The sequence below is a fragment of the Giraffa tippelskirchi genome, chromosome X (genome assembly GCF_054371585.1).
Source record: "Giraffa tippelskirchi isolate mGirTip1 chromosome X, T2T-mGirTip1v1.2.pri, whole genome shotgun sequence".
Lineage (NCBI taxonomy): Eukaryota > Metazoa > Chordata > Mammalia > Artiodactyla > Giraffidae > Giraffa > Giraffa tippelskirchi.
Window position 1 is genome coordinate 110,489,034 of NC_137289.1, and position 15,722 is coordinate 110,504,755.

Here is a 15,722-nt window from a genome sequence, read left to right on the forward strand (position 1 = left end):
TGTGGATTGACATTTAGGTTGCTTTTATGTCTTGGCTATCGTAAACGGTTCTTCAGTGAACACTGAGGTGCATTGTATCCTTTTGGACTTGTTTTTCTCCAGATGTATACCCAGGAGAGGGATTGCAAAGTCATTGGTAGCTCTGTTTTTAGTTTTTATAGGAACCCCCATACTATTCTCCATAGTGGCTGTACCAGTTTACAGTCCCACCAACAGTGTAGGAAGGTTCCCTTCTCTCCACATCCTCTTTCAGCATTTATTACCTGTGGTTTTTGATAATAGCCACTTTGAATGCTGTGGGGTGATACCTCATTTTGACTTGCATTTCTCTAATAATTAGCAATATTGAGCATCTTTTCATGTGCCTCTTGACCATGTGTATGTCTTGTTTGGAGAAATGTCTATTTAGATCTTCTGCCCATTTTTTGATTAGGTTGTTTTGATTATATTAAGTCTCATGAGTTGTTTATAAATTTTGAAGACTAATAACCCCTTGTTGGTCATATCATTTCCAAATATTTTCTCCCAATCTGTGGGTTGGTTTTTGGTTTTTATTTATGGTTTCCTTTGTTGTGCAAAAGCTTTTCAGTTTAATTAGGTCCCTTTTTGTTTACTTTTGGTTTTGTTTCCATTATCCTGGGAAACAAAGAGGATACTGAGGCACTTTATGTCAGAGTGTTCTGACTGTGTATATCCTCTAGGAGTTCTATAGTCTCTAGTCTCAGATTTAGGTCTTGAATCCATCTTGAGCTTATTTTTGTGTATGGTGTTAAAGAATGGTCTGATTTCATTTTTTAACATGTAGCTGTTAAATTTTCCCAGTGCCGTTTGTTGAAGAGACTGTCTTTCCACCACTCTGTGGTCTTGCTTCCTTTGTCATAGATTAATTGACCATAAGTGCATGGGTTTATTTCTGGACTTTGTATCATGTTGCATTGATCTATATTTCTATGCCAGTACCATCATACTGTTTTGATGACTATAGGTCTGTAGTATAATCTGGAGTCAGGGAGCCTGATTTTTCTTAAGATTGATTTGGCTCTCAGTGTAGTTTTAATTTGTACTCTTATTACAAGTAAATTTGAGTGTCTTTTCATGTAAGGCAATTTTAAGATCTTTTCTGGTGTATTGTCAATTCATGTCTTTGCCTTATTTATAAATGGGAATTTTGGACTCCCCCCTGCCCCACATTTCAAGTTTATATATTAGAAATATTAGTACTTTCATCTGTGAGGTATGTTGCAAATATTTTCTTCGTTTGTGGTATTTTTAGCAGTATTACTCATAATAGCCCCACACTGTGAGTGGACAAATAAAATGTGATCTATCCATATAGAGATACTGCTCAACAACAGAAAAGAACTGTGTATACATGCTGTAACATAAATGAACTTCAAAAACCTGATGCCCAGTGAAAGAAACCAGACACAGGAGACTGCATACTATATGATGTCATTTATATAAAACATCTAGAAAAGGCAGATATATAGAGACAGAAAGTAGGTTAGTGCTTGCCTGGGTCGGGGTTAGAGTATGAAATGCGATCAACAGTAAATGTGCATGAGGGATCTTAGTGGGGTGATAACAAAGTTCTAAACTGATTTATGGCCATGTCACACAGCTTGGTAAATTTGCTAAAACATCACTGAATTGTACACTTGAACTAGGTATATTATATGTAAAATACACCTCATAAAATTAGGAAAAGATTATATTTTTAGATTTATAAACTTTTTATTACATCTACATTTTGAGTCAAGTTGGGAAAGCTGTTCCCTACACTCGGACTGTGAAATAACTCACCCTGTTTTCTTCCAGTAATTGTATGGTTTATTTCTTTTTAAAATCCAGATCTCACATCCATTTGGCGTTTGTTCTTGCACATGCTAGGTGATTAGGGATCTACCAAATGGATATCCTGTTGCCTCAATATAATTTATTCAGAAGTTCACCTTTGCCCAGTGATTTGAGATGCCATTTCTACCATATACTAAATTTCTTTATGTACTTCATCTGTTTGTAGACTTTCTATTCTATTCCATTGGTTTGTCTAATGCATCAGTACTATACTGTTTTAATCATGAAGGCTTCATGTTTTAATATCTGATAGAGCTAATACACCCTTGTAACTTTTCCTTTTCACTGTTCTTTGTTTTTCATGTAAACTTCAAGATCAACCTGTCTAGCTCCATTAAAACATTTTTATTTTCAATAGGATTGATGAAATTTGTTAATTATTTTTTTTAATTAATTAATTTATTTTTTTACTTTACAATATTGCATTGGTTTTGCCATACATTGACATGAATCTGCCATGGGTGTACATGTTTTCCCCTTCCAGAACCCCGCTCCCACCTCTCTCACCATCCCATCCCTCTGGGTCGTCCTGGTGCACCATCCCCGAGCACCCTGTATCATGCATCAAACCTGGACTGGCGATTTGTTTCACATATGATAATTTACATGCTTCAATGCCATTCTCCCATATCATCCCACCCTCACCCTCTCCCATAGAGTCCAAAAGACTGTTCTATACATCTGTGTCTTTTGTCTCACATACAGGGTTATCTTTACTGATTTACTAAATTCCATTTATATGTGTTAGTATCCTGTATTGGTGTTTTTCTTTCTGGCTTACTTAACTCTGTATAAGAGGCTCCAGTTTCATCCACCTCATTAGAAGTGATTCAAATGCATTCTTTTTAATGGCTGAGTAATATTCCATCATGTATATGTACCACAGCTTCCTTATCCATTCATCTGCTGATGGACATCTAGGTTGCTTCCATGTCCTGCCTATTATAAACAGTGCTACGATGAACATTGGGGTACATGTGTCTCTTTCACTTCTGGTTTCCTCGGTGTGTATGCCCAGCAATGGGATTGCTGGGTTATATGGCAGTTCTATTTCCAGGTTGTTTTTTTTAAAATTTTAATTTTATTTTTATTTTTTTAAAAATAAATTTATTTATTTTAGTTGGGGACTAATTACTTTACAATATTGTGGTGGTTTTTGCCATACACTAACATGAATCAGCCATGGGTTTACATGTGTTCCCCATCCTGAACCCCCCTCCCACCTCCCTCCCCATCCCATCCCTCTGGGTCATCCCATTGCCCCAGCCCTGAGCATTTGTCTCATGTATCGAAACTGTAATGGTGTTCTGTTTCACATATGATAATATACATGTTTCAATGCTATTCTCTCAGAACGTCTCACCCTCACCTTCTCCCTCAGAGTCCATAAGACTGTTCTATGCATCTGTGTCTCTTATTCTGTCTCACATATAGGGTTATCGTTACCATCTTTCAAATTCCATATATATGCATTAGTATACTGTATTGGTGTTTTTCTTTCTGGCTTACTTCACTCTGTATAATGGACTCCAGTTTCATCCATCTCAATAGAACTGATTCAAATGTATTCTTTTTAATGGCTGAGTAATATTCCATTGTGTATATGTACCACAGCTTCCTTATCCATTCGTCTGCTGATGGACATCTAGGTTGCTTCCATGTCCTGGCTATTGTAAACAGTGCTGCGATGAACATTGGGGTACCCGTGTCTCTTTCAATTCTGGTTTCCTCAGTGTGTATGCCCAGCAGTGGGATTGCTAGGTCGTATGGCAGTTCTATTCCCAGTTTTTTAAGGAATCTCCACACTGTTCTCCATAGTGGCTGTACTAGTTTGCATTCCCACCAACAGTGTTAAGAGGGTTCCCTTTTCCCCACACCCTCTCCAGAATTTATTGCTTGTAGACTTTTGGATAGCAGCCATTCTGACTGGTGTGAAATGGTACCTCATTGTGGTTTTGATTTGCATTTCTCTAATAATGAGTGATGTTGAGCATCTTTTCATGTGTTTGTTAGCCATCTGTATGTCTTCTTTGGAGAAATGTCTGTTTAGTTCTTTGGCCCACTTTTTGATTGGGTCGTTTATTTTTCTGGAATTCAGCTGCAGGTGTTGCTTGTATATTTTTGAGATTAATTGTTTGTCCATTGCTTCATTTGCTATTATTTTCTCCCATTCTGAAGGCTGTCTTTTCACCTTGCTTATAGTTTCCTTTGTTGTGCAGAAGCTTTTAACTTTAATTAGGTCCCATTTGTTTAGTTTTGCTTTTATTGCCAATATTCTGGGAGGTGGGCCATAGAGGATCCTGCTGTGGTTTATGTTGGAGAGTGTTTTGCCTATGTCTTCCTCTAGGAGTTTTATAGTTTCTGGTCTTACTTTTAGATCGTTAATCCATTTTGAGTTTATTTTTGTGTATGGTGTTAGAAAGTGTTCTAGTTTCATTCTTTTACAAGTGGTTGACCAGTTTTCCCAGCACCACTTGTTGAAGAGATTGTCTTTTCTCCAGTGTATATTCTTGCCTCCTTTGTCAAAGATAAGGTGTCCATAGGTGTGTGGATATTTCTCTGGGCTTCTATTTTGTTCCATTGATCTATATTTCTGTCCTTGTGCCAGTACCATACTGTCTTGATGGCTGTGGCTTTGTAGTAGAGCCTGAGGTCAGGCAGATTGATTCCTCCAGTTCCATTCTTCTTTCTCAAGATTGCTTTGGCTATTCGAGGTTTTTTGTATTTCCATACAAATTGTGAAATTATTTGTTCTAGTTCTCTGAAGAATACCGTTGGAAGCTTGATAGGGATTGCATTGAATCTATAGGTCGCTTTGGGTAGTATACTCGTTTTCACTATATTGATTCTTCTGATCCATGAACATGGTATATTTCTCCATCTATTTGTGTCCTCTTCGATTTCTTTCACCAGTGTTTTATAGTTATATATATATAGGTCTTTTGTTTCTTTAGGTAGATATATTCCTAAGTATTTTATTCTTTTCATTGCGATGGTAAGTGGAATTGTTTCCTTAATTTCTCTTCCTGTTTTCTCATTGTTAGTGTATAGGAATGCAAGGGATTTCTGTGTGTTGATTTTATATCCTGCAACTTTACTATATTCATTGATTAGCTCTAGTAATTTTCTGGTGGAGTCTTTAGGGTTTTCTATGTAGAGGATCATGTCATCTGCAAACAGAGTTTTACTTCTTTTCCAATCTGTATTCCTTTTATTTCTTTTTCTGCTCTGATTGCTGTGGCCAAAACTTCAAAAACTATGTTGAATATTAGTGGTGAGAGTGGGCACCCTTGTCTTGTTCCTGACTTTAGGGGAAATGCTTTCAGTTTTTCACCATTTAGGATAATGTTTGCTGTGGGTTTGTCATATATAGCTTTTATTATGTTGAGGTATGTTCCTTCTGTTCCTGCTTTTTGGAGGGTTTTTTTTTTTTTATCATAAATGGATGTTGAATTTTGTCAAAGGCTTTCTCTGCATCTATTGAAATAACCATATGGTTGTTATTTTTCAGTTTGTTAATGTGGTGTATTACATTGATTTGTGGATATTGAAGAATCCTTGCATCCCTGGGATAAAGCCCACTTGGTCATGATGTATGATTTTTTAATATGTTGTTGGATCCTGTTTGCTAGGATTTTGTTAAGGATTTTTGCATCTATGTTCATCAGTGATATTGGCCCGTAGTTTTCTTATTTTGTGGCATCTTTGTCAGGTTTTGGTATTAGGGTGATGGTGGCCTAATAGAATGAGTTTGGAAGTTTACCTTCCTCTGCAATTTTCTGGAAGAGTTTGAGTAGGATAGGTGTTAGCCCTTCTCTCAATTTTTGGTAGAATTCAGCTGTGAAGCCATCTGGTCCTGGGCTTTTGTTTGTTGGAAGATTTCTGATTACAGTTTCGATTTCCATGCTTGTGATGGGTCTGTTAAGATTTTCTATTTCTTCCTGGTTCAGTTTTGGAAAGTTGTACTTTTCTAAGAATTTATCCATTTCTTCCAAGTTGTCCATTTTATTTGCATATAGTTGCTGATAATAGTCTCTTATGATCCTTTGTATTTCTGTGGAGTCTGCTGTGATCTCTCCATTTTCATTTCTAATTTTGTTGATTTGATTCTTCTCCCTTTGTTTCTTGATGACTCTGGTTAGTGGCTTGTCAATTTTATTTATCTTCTCAAAGAACCAGCTTTTGGCTTTGTTGATTTTTGCTATGGTCTCTTTTTTTTCTTTTGCATTTATATCTGCCCTAATTTTTAAGATTTCTTTCCTTCTACTAACCCTGGGGTTCTTCATTTCTTCCTTTTCTAGTTGCTTTAGGTGTAGAGTAAGGTTATTTATTTGACTTTTTTCTTGTTTCTAGTGGCAAGCCTGTATTGCTATGACCCTTCCCCTTAGCACTGCTTTTACAGTGTCCCATAAACAGAAGAACTGTACAAAAAAGATCTTCACGACCCAGATAATTATGATGATGTGATCACTCACCTAGAGCCAGACATCCTGGAATGTGAAGTCAAGTGGGCCTTAGTAAGCATCACTACGAACAAAGCTAGTGGAGGTGATGGAATTCCAGTTGAGCTATTTCAGATCCTCAAAGGTGATGCTGTGAAAGTGCTGCACTTGATATGCCAGCAAATCTGGAAAACTCAGCAGTGGCCACAGGACTTGAAAAGGTCAGTTTTCATTCCAATCCCAAAGAAAGGCAATGCCAAAGAATGCTCAAACTACCACACAATTGCACTCATCTCACATGCTAGTAAAGTAATGCTCAAAATTCTCCAAGCCAGGCTTCAGCAATACGTGAACCGTGAACTTCCAGATGTTCAAGCTGGTTTTAGGAAAGGCAGAGGAACCAGAGATCAAATTGCCAATATCTGCTGGATCATCGAAAAAGCAAGAGAGTTCCAGAAAAACATCTATTTCTGCTTTATTGACTATGCCAAAGCCTTTGACTGTGTGGATCACAATCAACTGTGGAAAATTCTGAAAGAGATGGGAATACCAGACCATCTGACCTGTCTCGTGAGAAGCCTGTATGCAGGTCAGGAAGCAACAGTTAGAACTGGACATGGACCAACAGACTGGTTCCAAATAGGAAAAGGAGTACGTCAAGGCTGTATATTGTCACCCTGCTTATTTAACTTCTATGCAGAGTACATCATGAGAAACGCTGGGCTGGAAGAAACACAAGCTGGAATCAATAACCTCAGATATGCGGATGACACCACCCTTATGGGAGAAAGTGAAGAAGAACTAAAGAGCCTCTTGATGAAAGTGAAAGAGGAGAGTGGAAAAGTTGGCTTAAAGCTCAACGTTCAGAAAACTAAGATCATGGCATCTGGTCCCTTCACTTCATGGCAGATAGATGGGGAAACAGTGGAAACAGTGTCAGACTTTATTTTTTTGGCCTCCAGAATCACTGCTGATGGTGACTGCAGCCATGAAATTAAAAGACGCTTACTCCTTGGAAGGAAGGTTATGGCCAACCTAGATAACATATTTAAAAGCAGAGACATTACTTTGCCAACAAAAGTCCGTCTAGTCAAGGCTGTGGTTTTTCCAGTGGTCGTGTATGGATGTGAGAGTTGGACGGTGAAGAAAGCTGAGCGCTGAAGAATTGATGCTTTTGAACTGTGGTGTTGGAGAAGACTCTTGAGAGTCCCTTGGACTGCAAGGAGATCCAACCAGTCCATCCTATAGGAGATCAGTCCTGGGTGTTCATTGGAAGGACTGATGTTGAAGCTGAAACTCCAATACTTTGGCCACCTCATGCGAAGAGTTGACTCATTGGAAAAGACCCTAATGCTGGGTAGGATTGGGGGCGGGAGGAGAAGGGGACGACAGAGGAGGAGATGGTTGGATGGCATCACCAACTTGATGGACATGGGTTTGGGTAGACTCCGGGAGTTGGTGATGGACAGAGAGGCCTGGTGTGCTGCAATTCATGGGGTCGCAAAGAGTCGGACATGACTGAGCAACTGAACTGAACTGAACTGATAGGTTTCGGTTTGTTGTGGTTCCATTTTTGTTCGTTTCTATGCATATTTTGATTTCTTCTGAGATTTGTTGATTGTTCAGCAGCGTGTTGTTCAGCCTCCATATGTTGGAATTTTTAATAGTTTTTCTCCTGTAATTGACATCTAATCTTACTGCATTGGGGTCAGAAAAGATGCTTGGGATGATTTCAATTGTTTTGAATTTACCAAGGCTAGGTTTATGGCCCAGGATGTGATCTATTCTGGAGAAGGTTCTGTGTGCACTTGAGAAAAAGGTGAAATTCATTGTTTTGTGGTGAAATGTCCTATAGATATCAATTAGGTCTAACTGGTCTATTGTATCATTTAAAGTTTGTGTTTCCTCGTTAATTTTCTGTTTAGTTGATCTATCCATAGGTGTGAGTGGGGTATTAAAGTCTCCCACTCTTATTGTGTTATTGTTAATTTACCCTTTCATGTTAGTTAGCATTTGCCTTACATATTGCGGTGCTCCTATGTTGGGTGCATATATATTTATAATTGTTATATCTTCTTCGTAGATTGATCCTTTTTCATTATGTAGTGTCCATCTTTGTCTCTTTTCACAGCCTTTGTTTTAAAGTCTATTTTATCTGATATGAATATTGCTACTCCTGCTTTCTTTTGGTCTCTATTTGCATGAAATATCTTTTTCCAGCCCTTCACTTTCAGTCTGTATGTGTCCCTTGTTTCGAGGTGGGTCTCTTGTAGACAGCATATATAGGGGTCTTGTTTTTGTATCCATTCAGCCAGTCTTTGTCTTTTGGTTGGGGCATTCAGCCCATTTACATTTAAGGTAATTATTGATAAGTATGATCCCGTTGCCATTTACTTTATTGTTTTGGGTTCGAGATTATACACCCTTTCTGTGTTTCCTGTCTAGAGAAATCCTTTAGCATTTGTTGGAGAGCTGGTTTGGTGGTGCTGAATTCTCTGAGCTTTTGCTTGTCTGTAAAGCTTTTAATTTCTCCTTCATATTTGAATGAGATCCTTGATGGGTACAGTAATCTGGGTTGTAGATTATTTTCTTTCTTCACTTTAAGTATGTCCTGCCATTCCCTTCTGGCTTGAAGAGTTTCTATTGAAAGATCAGCTGTTATCCTTATGGGAATCCCCTTGTGTGTTATTTGTTGTTTTGCCCTTGCTGCTTTTAATATTTGTTCTTTGTGTTTGATTTTTGTTAATTTGATTAATATGTGTCTTGGGGTTTTCTCCTTGGGTTTATCCTGTTTGGGACTCTCTGGGTTTCTTGGACTTGGGTGATTATTTCCTTCCCCATTTTAGGGAAGTTTTCAACTATTATCTCCTCGAGTATTTTCTCATGGTCTTTTTGTCTTCTTCTGGGACTCCTATGATTCAAACGTTGGTGTGTTTAACATTGTCCCAGAGGTCTCTGAGGTTGTCCTCATTTCTTTTAATTCTTTTTTCTTCTCTGTTTCATTTATTTCTATCATTCTATCTTCTACCTCACTTTATCCTATCTTCTGCCTCCATTATTCTGCTGTTGCTTCCCTCCAGAGTGTTTTTGATCTCATTTATTGCATTATTCATTATATATTGACTCTTTTTTATTTCTTCTAAGTCCTTGTTAAACCTTTCTTGCATCTTCTTGATCCTTGTCTCCAGGTTATTTATCTGTAGCTCCAATTTGTTTTCAAGATTTTGGATCATTTTCACTATCGTTATTTGGAATTCTTTATCAGGTAGATTCCCTATCTCTTCCTCTTTTGTTTTGTTTGGAGGGCATTTATCCTGTTCCTTTACCTGCTGGGTATTTCTTTGCCTTTTCATCTTGTTTATATTGCTGTGTTTGGGGTGGCCTTTCTGTTTTCTGGCAGTTTGTGGTTCCTCTTTATTGTGGAGGTTCCTCGCTGTTGGTGGAGTAGGACGGGTGGCTTGTCAAGGTTTCCTGGTTGGGGAAGCTTGTGTCAGTGTTCTGGTGGGTTGAGCTGGATTTCTTCTCTCTGGATTGCAATGAAGTGTCCAGTAATGAGTTTTGAGATGTCTATGGGTTTGATGTGACTTTGGGCAGCCTGTATATTGAAGCTCAGGGCTATGTTCCTCTGTTGCTGGAGAATTTGCATGGTATATCTTACTCTGGCACTTGTTGGCCCTTGGGTGGTGCTTGGTTTCAGTGTAGGTATGGAGGCACTTGATGAGCTCCTATCGATTAATGCTTCCTGGATTCAAGAGTTCTCTGGTGTTCTCAGGATTTTGACTTAAGCCTCCTGCCTCTGGTTTTCAGTCTTATTCTTACAGTAGCCTCAGGACTTCTCCATCTGTACAGCACCGATGATAAAACATCTAGGTTAGTGATGAAAAGTTTCTCCACAGTGAGGGACACCAGGAGAAGTACACAGAGTTACATGGAGAAGAGAAGAGGGAGGAGGGTGATAGAGGTGACCAGGAGGAAAAGAGGGGAATCAAAAGGGGAGAGAGCAAGCTAGCCAGTAATCACTTCCCTATGTGCTCTCCACAGTCTGAATCCCTCAGAGATGTTCACGGAGTTACACAGAGAGGAGAAGAGGGAGGAAGGAGACAGAGGTGGCCAGGAGGAGAAAAGGGGGAATCGAAAGGAGGGAGGCAGATCCAGCCAGTAATCAGTTCCCTAAGTGTTCTCCACAGGCCAGAACACACAAAGACATTCACAGAGTTGGGTCAAGAAGAAAAGGGGGAGGGGGGAGATAGAGTTGACCTGGTAGAGAAAAAGGAGAGTCAAAAGGGGGAGAGAGCAATCAAGCCAGTGATCTCGCTCCCAAGTAAAAATGGGTACTGAAGATTGGGTTCTTAAAGATACAAAGTTGATAACAAATACCAAAAAGCAAAGATTAAAAATCTAGAGTAGAGGTTAGATTCTCAAAAATATAATATTAAAAAAAAAGTCACAAAAATTATAAAATATATATATATATGAAGTTTGCTTTAAAAATAGGGTCTTTTTTTTGCAAGGTAATAGTAGGTTATAAAAATGAAAATTAAAGGAGTAATAGGGGACTTAAAAATAAAAATTAAAAAATAATAATTTTAAAAATTTAAAAAATGATAATAGTAAAAATATATTTAGGACTTTCTCTGGAGCTGTTGCGGACAGTGTGGGGTCAGTTCATTTTCAGATAGTTCCTTGGTCCAGCTTGTATTTCTCAAGGTCTCTAGGCCCCTTCCTATGTAGTCAGTGCTAACTACAGGTTTTAATCTATTGCACCTGTCACTTCCAAAGCGGTTCCCTCTGTTTATTTTAGCTTCTTCTGTTTTCTGGTCTCTTCAGTGTCTAATTTCCGCCCTGACACAAGGGGGGCATTGGTGGTCACTTTTTTTAGTCTCACTTGTTCCCTCCCCACAGCACAAATGAGGAACACTGCAAACAAATATCACTGGCGTGTGCTCACAGTGATTCAGCCACACTGGGTTTGCCCCCGCTCATGGCGTGTGTGCTTTCCCAGTCTGCAGTGCTCAGGCTCTAGGTTGCTCTGCCGGGAACTGTCTGAGGCGGGCCCCTGGGGTTGCCTGTACTTCCCAGGTCTAAGCCGCTCAGGTTCAGGTTCTCGGGTACTCCACAAAGGCACAGACTTGGTTGGGCCTGCGTTTTGTGCCCTTCCCAGGTCTGAGCAGCTCAGGTGACCAGGTGCTTGTCGAGCACTGTCGCCTCCAGTTGGAGGCTGCATCTTATTGCCTCCCCCTTCCCAGCCACTCAGTTTTCTGGGTGTACAATGGGCGCGCCTTCTCAGGTGTGCCGTGTGTCTCTTCTGGGGAGCTGATCTCTGGCTGCAACCCTCCTGGTGGGTGTTGACCTTCCAGAATCCCAAGAAGTCCTGGTTAGCAATGAAGTCTGCTTGCAGTTTGGTATAGGATGCCTCTCTGGGGCCGTGATTGCCCCTTCTGGCTCTGGCTGCCCTCGCCTGCCCATCTCTGGTGGGGGATGGGCTGGTCTGCAGCAGGCTAGCTCTGCTCAGTCCTTTGTTCTGTGAGCAGGCCTGGTGGTGTCTTAGGTTAAGGCTTTTCACGGGATGGCTATCCCACAGTCTGGGTTGCTGTCTCAAGCTAGTTCCCTTAGATTGCCCTCGGGGCATTCAGGCCCAGTCCTTACCCAAAGCAATGCAGCCAGCCCCTCCCTGTCCAGCCCCCCCTTGCTAGTGGGGGATGCACACATCTGGGCTGCTACTCCCCTGGGAGTTGCTGTTAGGTACATAATCTGTGGGTTTTAATTATTTATTTATTTTTCCTCCCGATTATTTTGCCCTCTGAGATTCCAAGGCTCGCCACAGACCCGTTGGGGAGGGTGTTTCCTGGTTGTTTAGAAACTTCTTTTTTAAGACTCCCTTCCTGGGACGAATCTCCATCCCTACCTCTTTTGTCTCTCTTTTTATCTTTTATATTTTGTCCTACCTCCTTTTGAAGACAATGCCTTTCTGGGTGCCTGATGTGCTCTGCCAGCATTCAGAAGTTGTTTTATGGAATTTGCTCGGCGTCTAAATGTTCTTTTGATGAATTTGTGGGGGAGAAAGTGGTCTCCCCATCCTATTCCTCTGCCATCTTAGGACTGCCTCTTGAAATTTGTTAATTTAGGAAGAACTGACATTTCTATGATGCTGTGGGTTGATATTGGTCCACCAAAAAGATATGTTGAAGTTCTAACCCCTGGTACCATGCAGTGTGACCTTGTTTGGAAATTGGGTCATTGCAGATGTTAGGTTATAGTTAGGTCATTACTGGAGTAGGGTGGGCCCTTAGTCCAGTAAGAATGTTCCTGTAAGAAGGAATTCTGCCTCAGGTTTTCACAGTACAGGCTTGAGATTCCAGCCTGCTGGCCTGTGCCCAGTCACATGATTATTTGTTGTTGTTCAGTAGCTCAGTCATGTTCAACTCTTTGTGACCCCATGGACTGCAGCACGCCAGGCCTCCCTGTCCTTCACCACCTCCTGGAGTTTGCTCAAACTCATGTCCATTGAGTTGATGATGCCATCCAACCATCTCATCCTCTGTCGCCCCCTTCACCTGCCCTCAATCTTTCCCAACATCAGCCGATTTTCTAGTGAATCGACTCTTCGCATCAGGTGATCAAAGTATTGGAGCTTCACAGCAGTCCTTCCAGTGAACATTCAGGGTTGATTTCCTTTAGGATTGACCGGTTTGATCTCCTTGCTGTCCAAGGGACTCTCAAGAGTCTTCTCCATCACCACAGTACAAAAACATAAATTCTTTTTCACTCAGCCTTTTTTATGGTCCAACTCTCACATCCATACATGACTACTGGAAAAACCATAGCTTTGAGTATACTGACCTTTGTTGGCAAAGTGGTGTCTCTGCTTTTTAATATGCTGTCTAGGTTTATCATAGTTTTTCTTCCAAGGAGCAAGCGTCTTTTAGTTTCATGGCTGCACTCACTGTCCGCATGATTTTGGAGCCCAAAAATATGAAGTCTGCCACATTGTTTCTCCATCTATTTGCCATGAAGTGATGCCACCAGATGCCATGATCTTAGTTTTTTGAATGTTGAGTTTTAAGCCAGCTTTTTCACTCTCCTCTTTCACCTTCTTAAAGAGGCTCTTTAGTTTTTCTTCACTTTCTGCCATAAGGGTGGTGTCATCTGCATATCTGAGGTTATTGATACTTCTCCCACCAATCTTGATTCCAGTTTGTGCTTCATCCAGCCCAGCATTTTGCATGATGTGCTCCGCATATAAGTTTAATAATCAGGGTGACAATATACAGCCTTGTCGTAGTCCAATTTTGAACCAGTCAGTTGTTCCGTGTCCAGTTCAACTGTTGCTTCTTGTCCTGCATACAGGTTTCTTAGGAGGCAGGTAAGGTGGTCTGGTATTCCCATCTCTCTTAAGGATTTTCCTCTGTTTGTTGTGATCTAGTCAAAGGCTTTAGCATAGTCAGTGAAGCAGAAATAGATGTTTTTCTGAAATTCCCTTGCTTTTTTCTATGATCCAATGGATGCTGGCAATTTGATCTCTGGTTCCTCTGCCTTTTCTGAATCCCGCTTGTACATCTGGATGTTCTCGGTTCACGTACTATTGAAGCCTAGCCTGGAGGATTTTGAGCATTACCTGCTAGCATGTGAAATGAATGCAACCGTGCGGTAGTTTCAACATTCTTTGGCATTGCCTTTCTTGGGGATTGGAATGAAAACTGACCTTTTCCAGTCCTGTGCCCACTGCTGAGTTTTCCAAATTTGCTGGCATATTAAGTGCAGCACTTTAACAGCATCATCTTTTAGGATTGAAATAGCTCAGCTGGAATTTGATCACCTCCACTAACTTTGTTCATAGTAATGCTTTGTAAGGCCCACTTGACTTCACATTCCAAGATGTCTGGCTCTAGGTGAGTGATTACACCTTCGTGGTTATCTGGGTCATTAAGACCTTTTTCGTACAGTTCTTCTTTGTGTTCTTGCCACCTTTTCTTAGTATCTTCTGCTTCTGTTAGGTCCATACCGTCACATGAACCAATTCCTTCAAATAAATCTGTGTATATATATGTGTGTGTATTTTTTCCCATATATTCTCAGGAGCACACTGACTGATATACATGTTGTTTTTCTATTCAAGAAGATGTCTTCATTTGTCAAATCTATTTTTGTCTTTTAAGAGTAGTTCAAAATTGAAACTTGTTCTCTACATGCATGATTCTAGATATAACATTCTGGGCTTGCATGGTCTTTCCTTGGGTTTCTTGAAAATGCTATTCCATACTTGCAATACTTTGTATATTACACGAGAGGTCTGATACCAGGCAGATTTTCTTATTCATATAAGTAATTTGACCTTTTGCCTGGAAGCCCTAAAGATCTTTTGTCTTAAAAGTCTAAAATGTTACAAAGATATGTCTCAGAATTGGTAGATTAATGTCAGTTTTCTGAGGTACCATTTCAGTGGTAGAGACCATTTCAATATGTAGAGTTTTCTCTTATTCATGGAAAATTTTCTTGGGTTATTTTAAAGGAGTTAATGTCATCAAAGATTAGACATATTGAGATCATGTGCCTCCTGACATCATGAGCAAATATCAGACCAACCCCAATTGAGGGACATTCTATAAAATCACTATTACTCTTTCAAAAGTGAACTAGTGGTCCAGTGGTTAGGACTCAGTGCTTTAGCTGCAGGGCCCCAGGTTCAATCCCTGGTCAGGGAACTAAGAGCCTATAAGCCGTGAGGCATGGCAATGAACCATCCCAGATCGAAGGAGCAAGGATGACCAAATAGGAACTGTGCTCCTGAACTGGATCTGTGTCCAGTAAAAGGTCACTAGTAGGACAAGTGACATAACTTAGCAACCAAAGTTTGTTCCTATTATTTACAACCAAGAAACTAGCCAATACCTATCAGTGGTACAATGATGGGTCCAAGCAGAGTTCCTTGAATTTAGTACTATTATTATAGTTTATATTAAACATGCACAAACATTAGAGCATGTTATCCCAGTAAATGTTGATTTTCACAGACCTGAAGTATTACCATGCCCATTATATAGATTAAAAACTCTGATTCACAGAGGATTAAGGGATTTGCCCAAGCTTGTTCAGCTAGTAAGTGGTGAATCAGTTAACTGAATTCATCTGTATTTCAGCCACAGTGCTTCTTAACTAATGCCTTTTTCTGACAACTCTTTATTTTTTGCAGGAAACCACTGCATAGTCACTCTGTCATGAAAAGGCCAGAAAGAAACCTACCTGAAGCCTGATGCCACTGCATGTTTTGGAAATTGTTGGTTTGATCATCCATTGAAAAGTAAGTTTATGATGTTCCATATTATTTGGTACCAGTGAAAATGGATATTCAGTATGTAATTCCTTCAAAAGAGACATAGCCAAAGAAAATCAATTCTCTCTTATTCCTGATAGAATTGGGCCATA